Here is an 11,100-nt window from a genome sequence, read left to right as displayed (position 1 = left end):
TTATGACTAGGCCACCAGAGCTCCCTCTAGTGTACTTTAGATTAAGGGTTTTGTTTGCTTGGGGAACTCACCTTTTCAGCTACATTTTATCTAGCTGTATGATGTACTAGACTTATGGAAGGTGACATTGTAGAGCCCTTAGTGGTACAGTGATTAATCACTTGGCTGCTAATGGAAAGGATGGTTGTTCGAAGCTACCAGCTGCTCCATTGGAGAAAGATGTGGCAGTCTGCTTCCACAAAAGCCTTGGAAACCTATGGGGTAGTACTGCCTGCACTTAGAGAATCTCTGAGTCAAAATCAAGTTAACAGCATTGTTTGTGTATATGTATTTGCGTGTGTTAGGTCATAGTGTACTCCAATTCTGCCCTGCCATTTAATAACCATTTCATATCATAATGGAAAACCCTGCAAAACGAGAGAAATGTCAAAGAACTAATTTCAGATGCCAACTCAGTTTTAAACAGTTGAATGGTTTCCATTTTGTTTCCCAAAGCAAATGTGAAATTCCAAGGTAAAATTGGAACTTTAAGTTTTTCTCAGAGCAGAATATTTGATGGCTTTTTGAATCAGAACCTTTCTTTCTTGGAACCTTATTTTCATTTTAAAGTAATCCTTCCTTTTTTTCCTTCAATATTAATTAAATGCTTTCCATATACAAAGTACTGAGCCCCTGGTGGGAATATAATACCAAAAAGCCAAACAATTTGCCATCGAATTAGTTCTAATTCATGACCATCCAATACAGATCAAAATAGAACTATACTGCAAAGTGTCTCCCAAAGGCCGCATCTTCAGAAGCACACTGCCGGATATTTTTTCAGAGTACTTCAGAGTGGGCTCAAACTTTTAATCTTTGGATTAGTAGTCATTTGTCCCATCCTGGGATTTTATTGAGAATATAATGATGACAACCTATATAGTTTGTGTTTTAATTGAAAGTCCAAGCAAGTAGAGGAGACAGATACTATTAAAATGTTCACATAAATAAAACTCAATTTTACTTAAATAACACAAGACTCATGGTGTTTTCAGACCATACAATAGTGGAGTAAACTGAGTTTGGGGACTCAGAAAGGATCTTTAAGGAAAGAAACACCTCAGTTGACTCAGCCACTCAACTCTGCAATGGCATTAAAATATCACTGACCCTCCAGTGGGTTTTCACAGGCCCACACGGGAGGACACTGCCCATTTTTCTCTTACAAAGCAGCTGGTGGATTTGAGCAACTCACCTTTGGGTTAGCAGCACAACTCCTTACCCACAGGCCGCCAGAACTCCCTTCAGTGGACTATGCATGTCGCTGAGTCAGAGCCAACTCATAGCTTACCCCACAGTGGGGTTAGAGATCACACTGAAGGAAAATGCCCAACTTTCTCCTGCAGAGCAGCTGGTGGATTTGAATAGTGTTCCTGAAGGTTGGCAGTGCAATTTCTTACAACTAAGTCACCAGAACTCCTTTCACCTACAAAGTATATATGTTGTGAGGCATAAAAAAAGAAGTAAGTGGGGTAGCAGTAAAAGAAAAACAGTAGTTAAAACGAGACCCTGTTGAAGAATAAGTGTTGTGGATGTGAGGGCCTAAAAGAAGGCCAAGATGAGTAGACAGCAATGGTGAGATTGGAAGTACGTACACAAAACAGGATCTCCCAATTTCTCTCTTTCAAGGAGGTCTTTAACTCCACAAGTAACAGCTAAATAACTTCAATATGGAAGGATTCAACTCATTCCATTAAAGAAAGAAAACTAACTAAATATAAAGTGTTTCCTGTATACTTAGCATTTCAACAGAACTAAAATGCAAAAGACTACCACATACTCTTCTTGCTTCATCTAACTATTTTTCTATCACTTCAGCAGATAATAAAATATATTTCCTCTACCTCCATTTTCATTTCTTGTGAATGTACCATGTCTAGGGTGTCTTGTACATAATTTTTGCTTCTTTAGTGGTGAACAGAGCGGCTATGGTTTAAAAGCCGATCTCTCTAAATAATGCTGATAGAGAATCATACAAAGGAAATAAAAAGTTTAAAAGTCAGAGCGTTAGTAGTGTAAGTGCCAGGGGGTTCCTGTTAACCCCACGGCTCCTGTTGGGATCCACCAGCCCCTCCAGTAGGGGGAAGGGGGTGGGGGGGTGAGGGTGGCAGGTAGAACAGTCTTCTCCCGTGATTTACAGCCTCGTCAGTCTGCTGTTAGGGACCTCTCCAGAGTACTGAAGAGCAATAGTGTCACTCTGGAGACTAAGGTGCTTCTGATACAGGCTATGGTCTTTGCAATCACTTGTTATGTATCAGAGAGTTAGACAATGACTAGGGAGGATAGAAGGAGAATTGATGCCTTTGAGCTGTTGTGTTGGAGAAGAGTATTGAAAGTACCATGGACTGCCAAGAAAACAAACAGATTCATCCTGGAGAGGGTTAAACCAGGCTGCTCCTTGGAGGCAAGGATTCTGATGCTTCATTTGACATACTTTGGACATGTTGTAAGGAGGGACAGGTCCTTGGAGAAGGACATCATGCTTGAGGGGTAGAGGGCAGGCGCAAGAGGGGAAGACCCCCTCTGAGGTGGATTGATTCAGTGACTGGGGTAATCGGGATGGGTGTGTCAGAGACAGTGCGATTGGCACAGGACAGAGCAAGGTTTAGGGCTGTTGTACATAGGGTCACTATGAGTCGAATGACTCGACGGCACATAACAACAACAAATCCCGCTGAAGGCTCACTCCTTCTGCAGATGTGGTCAATCTGATTACTACGAAGTCCATCTGTTGATGTCTGTGTGTAAAGTCTACTTTTTTCCTAAATAAGTATTTGTGATGAATAAATCATTCAACTTTTTAACTTTAATTTTTTTTCAACTATAAAATAATAATTAAAATAAAGTTTAAAAGTGATGGGCTCTAAGTTGGCCTAGGGTTGAGTTGTGATTCAGGTAAATCTCTCAGATGAACAATTGTACCATTAAGACCGCTAGCACATTGTTGCTCTGCTCAGCTCACCAGCCACTTGCAATCTGGTTTTCCCTGTCACTTTGCTTTCTGTGCCCAAGTCCTCCTTCTCCATGTCTCAGTTTATATACCCCTTCCCTCAAACCTTCACTTCTAAGATTAAGTAACACACACACACACACACACACACACACACACACACACCAGGTCCATCATAGTTCAAGAACCACTTTCATAATTTGTGGGGTACGGTAAAATGTGGATCCCTTGTTCAAAAATGAGCAAGGATCTCAGGGTGGTAACAGATAACATCAGACCACGTCCAGGTCTCCTTAAGTAATCATCCTGTGCAGGTTCATCGAGTGGGTCTTTTACTTCTCTACACAATCAAGGTCCTCCGCTCCCTTTGCAGCCATTTCCTGTCCTGTCCTTTGATCGCCTCAGCAATTAACACAGTGCCTGGCCTGCTGTAGCACACTTTAAGAAATATGGATTGACTGACGGGATGAGAGACTGGGGGTGGATAACGATTAAACCACCATAAAATCTGCAGCTATTGTTCCAGCATTCATTTCTAGCTGATTTGTAAATGCTCTTTCAGATTTTATCTACTGTAACAATGACACTGTGTCAACCTATCTATGAAACCCAGCAGTGTTAATGCCATGTGTTAATAAAAAAAAAAACACAACCCTCATCTTTCCCCACAGACCAAGCTATTTATTAACATGAAGCTTTAGAATCTAAGTAATCAGAGAACAGTACACCAAAGGCCTATGCACTAAAAGCATGGAGCACTGAGCTACACAGATTGCCACATAAAACGTAAAACTAACATTACCTGAATGTCTAATAGGAGAGTGTGGAATTTTGAGCAGGGTGAGCCCCTGCTATTACTCTGAGAATGAGCACCCGATTCTCAGTCAGAGCTACAGGGCATGGAGGGTCTGAGATAATGGCCTAATTGCACACATTCAGCCTTTGCTAGTTTGAATACCTCAGGAGACTGAAGATAGGGGAGAAAAGGTAAAACCAGATGAAACAGAAAGACTAAATGATCTTTCTCAATGTACCTGCTCTTTGGAAGGACTAAATGGCAACATTAGCAAAATCACAAAGTATACCTAAGAAAAGAAAAGCTGGGCAGCAGACAAAGACTTGGGATGAGTTTTTTCTATATTCCACAGAGAACAACAAAGATGAGAAAGGGACAGAGTTTCAGAGGGGCAACAAGGTAATAAGCTCTACCTCCTGTGGAGAAAAAAAAAAATAGGGTGTCATCACTGAATCTCTCACCACGTCAGATTTCAAAATCTTTTAGTGCTAAAAGTCTCCTGGGATAGCACTCTAAAGGCAAGTAGAGGCCAATGGGGTTGATGGATACCAATTACATGGCTCCTCTTAAAGAAAAAGCAGATTCAAGTCTTTAACTCTGTTCTCTAATTGACCTTTCTGTGACAACAGAAACACTCTAACTCTAAATTGTCCTTCCCTAATGTGGCGGTGGCCTAGTGACAAGAAGCTGTGCTGCTATCTCAAAGGAATATGACTGGAAACCACCAGCCGCTCTGCAGGAGGATGGGCAATCTCTTTCTGGGCAATTAATTGCCTCTGAAAATCTGCCTGAGGGTCAAAGATCGGTAGGTTGTCACTCTACTGATCCACAATAGAAATGTAAGTCATCTGGCACAAGTATCATCACATCAGCATTTGAAATGGGACCAATGTAACTGAAACAAAAAAGAATTTTCAATTTTAAGTCCCTGACTGGTGTAAATAATTAATTGATTGACTGTTAGCCAAAAGGTGAGACATCTGATCTCATTTAAAATCCCTCAGAAGAAAGGCCTGGCGCTGGAGCAGAGCTGTGGTCTCTGATGACGGGAGGCAGCGCCCGAGCAGGGCAGCCATGGTGCCCCCACCACCATGGGGAACAAACATAACATCTTGACTGAAGAACAGCTGGACAACTACCCGGACAGCAGCTTCTTCAAGGAGTAGGATATACCCAAGCTCCAGGCACGGTTCTACGAGCTGGCCCCAACCTCGTCCCCATGGACTGTAGAAAGAGTCCCATCATCCACGTGCCCGTGAGCCGCATCATTCTGATGCCGGAGCTCCAGGAGAACCTCTTCTAGAGAGAATTGTGGAGGCCTTCCCTGATACTGGTGATGGGAACCTCACTTTCCACAACTTGGTTGTCATATATTCCGTGCTCTGCAAGTCTGCACCTCATGATCTCAAGGCAAAGATCTATAAGACCTTCAAGATCTACAGCTTCAACACTGAGAACTTCATCTGCAAGGAGGACCTGGAGATGATACTGGATGAGGTGGTGCTCCTGTGTGAGGAGGCCGTGGAGGCCAACCTGGATGGCCACGGCAAGTCGGGCTTCGCCCACTTTGGGGACATGATTGCCAAGGTCTGCAACTTTCTCAGCACATTCCATGACCAGATCAGAGGACACTGCCGAGACGACAGAGGCCTGGAAGCCCACTGTCCAGCCTGCTGTCTGTGTGGATGTGACCTGCAGGTCACCCAGGAAAGTAGCTCTGTGCTCTGGGGTTTACAATTATGAATATTTCCTGTAGCCCTTTCAGCAAAAACCAAAAAATCTTAACCAAGGAAGGGGGATGCAAGGACCCACTTCCTTCCCAGACCCTCCTTTGGCCCAGCCTGAGGACCTGGGATTTCCCTCTCCACCCCAGCCTCCATTTCTAACAGTGGTGGAGACAATGGCCAGTTCAAGTGCTGGACAGACACCCTAGTCGCCCAGGGCCGAGTGCAAAAAAGAAAAAGTGGGAGAATAGAGGTGGGGGTTCTCATTTAGTGAAAATCTGAGGCTAGGCTACACCCTACTCCCTACATGCTCCCCCTCTCCTCACCCCTCAGTGTGAAGCTGTGTGGACAGTTGGTCCAAGGGCTCCATCTCCTCTCTGCCTTTGCACTATGATCCCCACATTGTCCACCCTTCCCAATAATCTGCAATCCTCATGGTGGGGGGGAACAAAGAAGAAGAAAGGCCTGGCAATGAGCTATTCAAAAATGCTGCCACTGAAAATTCTAAGCAGCTGAGATCTGAGATCTACCCTGACCCATATGGGTTCACCATGAATCAGAATGGACTTGATGATAATTGTTTTTATTTTGCTTTGTAAATAGGAAGTGTATTTACATTTCAATTACCACATGTGGCTTAACAGCTACCATATCAGAGACTGAAATGCTGACAAAGCCCAAGAGAAGATGTCTGTGGACTAGTCAGATCATAATAAGTGAAAACGGGGAGGTATTTTCAAGCCAAACTTACCTATGTTTCATAAAGGCAATCAAAATAGCCTTGAGCAAGGCGGAAGTTACAATTCCTCAAACTTTGAAGCTGCGTGGTATACAAACAAATATTTGGCAGCTGTCACATAGAAGTGGTGGTTGAAGGGGAGAGATAGAAGATGAAGGGAAAACACAAGTCAAGTGCATAAGAAAACTCAGAGACGCTGGAGTATCACACAGACTGGGAGAGGCAGGTTTCCCCATACAAGTTTCTTTAAAAAATGAGCAAGAGTAAATACTGACAGGAAGGATGAGAGATTTAGCATAAATGGGAAGCTGGTTTAATGACAAGAGACATATCAAGCATGAGTTACGGAAAGTCCCACTGTGGCCATCAGATGACGAGTGATAAGCTCTGCTGCTTGGGAACTTCTCTTGACTACTTCCTCTGGCTGGGGGAAAAAAAAATTCAGCAAGGGAAGCCATGAGACAGGCAGGTGATCTAAAGAAGATAAGGAAGAATAAAGGAACAGATACAAGTATAAGACAATGAAATGTCTATTCAGAGATGTGATGTTGCCAAGAAAAAAGTGATGAAAATCACAGAGGAGAGAGCTATTCTTAAATTGTTGTTATAGTGAGTCTCTTGGGATTCAGAGTAACCCTACGTACAACAGGTCTGAACCCTGCTCAATCCTGTGCCAACCTTATATTGTCTCTAACACACTTAGCCTCATTACCCCAGTAGCTTGTTTGTTGTTGTTGTTATATACCATTGAGTCACTTATAGCAAGCTGTAAACCCTGCTCTACCTTAAAATCAATTTCATTGTCTCTGACAAACCAATCCTCATTATCCCAGTCACTGAGTCAATTCATCTCATCCAGGGTCTTCCTCTCTTGTGCTGTTCCCACCCTTCCAAAAGGAAACAGGTTTACTCGGACTGGGAAGTAGACAAATCACATTTGGTAACACACTATGGAGGACAATGTTGATTGAAAATATGTGTTTTAGCATCATTGCTTTTAATTTAGGAATGGCTATTTTTAATTCTCAAGATACCACAATTAATGCATATTTGGCAATATCAGTTGAGATGTAGTAATAGTAAGAGGCATACTCATCTTTCTAAGCTTCAGAAGTAGAGCTCTCTCCAACTATATATTTTTTTTGTCTCAAAAAGAAATATCATAAAATTATTATAATTTCTTTTGCTTTAGCATAAATACATTATGGGACAGGTTAGGCTGGAGTCAACTTCATGAATCTGAGAAGAATTATGTGAAATCTCGGCATTGATTATCTAGTACTGTTATACCAGAGATATGGCAAATAAACAGCCTTATCAGACCGAGATGTATTCTCACATAGTTTAGGACCCTTGAAGATCAAATCCAGGGTATGGTCTTTAAAGGAATGCTTTTTATTTTTCTTGTCTTGGAGGAAGGTACTTGTCTCCTTTCAACATTTGTGAGTCTGGCAGGATTCCTTAGACGTCCTTATGTGTCTTAGAACCAGTTTTCCCTCTGGGTATAGGACATTCTCAGAAGAGAGATTTTTGATATAAAAGAGTTGCTCTGCTTCTGGCTCCTCTTTCTTGGTGATAGGCTGATCTCTCGCTACTTCCTTGTTTAAACTCTTATATTGTAAAGATTGATTTGATAAACTTTAATTCCCTAATTAATCCTCTCTTATAAGCAAAACTGCAACCTACCCTGTCTCATTAATATCATAGAGGTTAGGATTTAAAACACATTATAAATGGAGGATAATTATATCAGATCATGTTTTATGGGATCATTACATCATTACTTAACTACCAAATGACACCAGTGCATAGCACCAAACTATATTATTACGTGAGTCCTAAACTGCTAGGAATGTTGACCAAGTTGCTACCTATTTGGGGGCACACAATTAAGTTTCTGACAGTGCCAAAGCAAATAGACGGCTTTTACGATTCTCAGGATTAATATCACATGAAGGAAAATGAGTCACGCAGTTCAATACTATCAGTCTCAGCTATGGGAGTGGAGAGGTGCAATTTTATAAATACACAGCCCTGTCACACCAGGATAAAATTTAATGTGAAGTATTTCGATTATCTATTTTATAGAATTTTGAAAGAAGACATTCCTCCTAAGGGAGAATGTAAGAGAATTTAACAAGAACCCAAAGCTGTAATTAGTGCCCAAGGGGCTACTGAAACCCAAGCCCTTGATTCTCATTTTCTTTTCAGTGTGTATGAAGTTGCATCTTTTCACTCAGGAACTGCTAACCTCGCAAATGGAGTCGGAAGGGGCAACTATCACTAGTTTAACAAGACACAGATAAGGCAAGCCAGATGTACTTGATCACCTCTGAGTTTTGTTATGTTTATCAAGTGTTATAAGATATATATTACACAGTTTCTGTAATTTTAACAATCGTTTAATTTTCAATTGAATGACATTAATTCCAGTTACTATGAAGTACAACTCTTACTGCAATTTATTTGCAAATGTTTCCAACAATTCGAATAGGTAATACTTAGGAGATAATTCCCACCTCTGCACTCTGCTCCAGGTACCAACTTTATATTTTTTCCCCTCTATGCATTTGTTTAGTCTAGATGTTGTTGTTGTTGTTATGTGCCGTCTAGTCGTTTGCGACTCATAGCGATCCTATGCACAACAGCCCTAAACCCTGCTCTATCCTGTGCCAACCGCACCGCCTCTGACACACCCATCCTGATTACGCCAGTCACTGAATCAATCCATCTCATAGAGGGTCTTCCCCTCCTGCGCTGTCCCTCCACCCTCCCAAGCATGATGTCCCTCTCCAAGGACCCGTCCTTCCTGGCAACATGTCCAAAGTATGTCAGACGAAGCCCCAGAATCCTTGCCTCCAAGGAGTAGCTTGGTTTAATCCTCTCCAAGATGAATCTGTTTGTTTTCCTGGCAGTCCATGGTACATTCAATACTCTTTTCCAGCATCACAGCTCAAAAGCATCCACTCTCCTTCTGTCCTCCCTAGTCATTGTCCAACTCTCTGATGCATAACAAGCGATTGCAAACACCATGGTCTGTATCAGGCGCACCTTAGTCTCCAGAGAGACACCGTTGTTCCTGAGTACTTTAGAGAGGTCCCTAACAGCAGACTTTCCCATCGCGATATGCTTTTTGATTTCCTGACTGCTGGTGCCAAGAGTGTTGACTGTGGAGCTGAGCAAACTGAAAAAAAAAAGCAACATACTATACCGGGCCTGATATGATTGTTTTATATCATGTAATATAATGTTTTCCAAGTTCACCAATGTTGTAGTATGTATTGGAACTTTATTTCCCTTCATGGCTGTTTAATATTCTGCATGTCTATGATACACACTCTTTCTACATGCCTCTGCTGATCTGTAGTTGGACTTCTTCCTCCTTCTGACTATTATGAATCATGTTGCAATGAAACTGATGTACATGTTATTATTAATTGGAGTCCCTGCTTTTAAGTATGTGGGTATATATCTCAGAGTAGAATTATTAGATCATTAATTAATTCTATTTTCAATATTTTTAAGGAACCACAAGAGTGTTTTCCACAGCAGTTACAACTTTACAATTCCCAACAACAATGTCTGAGTGATACAATTTTTCCACACCCTTGCCAATGCTTTATTTTCCACTTTCTGATAAAAATCAGCCTTGTGGGTGTGAAGTGGCTGTCCATCACCCTTTAGTTTTAAGTAAACTTTTATTAACTATATAAGCTTTCAAAAATGTCTATGCTTTAGTATCCTACTCCTACAAACTGTACCTTGCATACAGGCTTTCACAGATTAAATAATGCAGAACAATTCTGTATATTTAAGTGTTTTTCTGGATACATACCAAGGTGTGAGCATACTAAGAGCTCCGAGGAGTTCCACTATAAAGAAATGTGATTTCCAGCCCCCTCCACCTCCACAGCATTTTCTCAATGTTTTTGGCTTTGTAACAATTTTCCTTTTGTTCTCTTTACAAAGATTATTAGCATCTCCAATCTAGTGTTCCATGAAACATAGTTTAAGAAATGCTGAGGCTTTCCTAAGAAACAAGTCTTAACAGACATTAAGCATGCAAAAGATAGTGGAAGTAATCACAGGAGCCTCAGAATTAGCCTTTCAGGACAAGAAGAATAAGTGACAAAAGATCTAGCATTGATTGAATTCTATTATTTCCTAAAGGAGCACAATGATTTGGCGAAATATCTACTAGCCAAAAGGCTGCCAGTCCAACCCAGCAGCCACTGTCAAAGAGAAATATGGGGCAGTCTGCTTCCGGAAAGGTTACAGCTATAGAAACACTATGGGCAGTTTAGTCCTATGGTTTACTAGGAGTCAGAACTAAACTGACAGTAATAGGTTTAGGAGTTGTTGTGGTTTTGCTTTTCTTTTCTTATTTGTTTTGGTTATTTTGTGCTAGGTACTTCATTAAGAACTTTTCAATTTCAGTAGATCATCATGACAATTATAAGAATGTTGTTGTGTGCCAGTGAGTCAGAACCAACCCATAGCTAATGCTCAGGTAGGTTTTCAGAGACAGTTAATCACATGGGAGGAGACTACCCATCTTTCTCACAGGGAGCAGCTGGACTTGAACTGTGTGCCTTCGGTATTTGAGAGGCCAGTGCAGCTTCTTGCCAGTAGGCCACCAGAGCTCCCTAATTATATGGTATATTTCATTATTTTCTTTCATGCCACAAAGGAAATCAAACTGCAGGGAGGCCACAGAACCCACCTTGGGTCTCAAGGTCCAAAGATGACAGAGGAAGGATTTGAAAGGCCAGTGGTCTTGCTCTGACAGCACACAGATGTAATCCTTCATCAAGACGGAGGGCTATGCTTTCTCAAAAAGTTGGAAATAGAA

The 11,100-nt window shown here is 41.5% G+C and overlaps 1 pseudogene; it reads left to right on the top strand.

Annotated features, from left to right (window-relative positions):
• Positions 1–4,876: 4,876 nt before the first annotated feature.
• Positions 4,877–5,528, top strand: LOC102875691 (annotated as a pseudogene).
• The last annotated feature ends 5,572 nt before the right edge of the window (positions 5,529–11,100 follow it).

This window comes from Elephantulus edwardii, unplaced genomic scaffold (assembly GCF_000299155.1).
Source record: "Elephantulus edwardii isolate Elephantulus edwardi_28Jun2011 unplaced genomic scaffold, EleEdw1.0 scaffold00113, whole genome shotgun sequence".
Taxonomy (NCBI): domain Eukaryota; kingdom Metazoa; phylum Chordata; class Mammalia; order Macroscelidea; family Macroscelididae; genus Elephantulus; species Elephantulus edwardii.
This window is presented reverse-complemented; position numbering and strand designations above follow the sequence as displayed.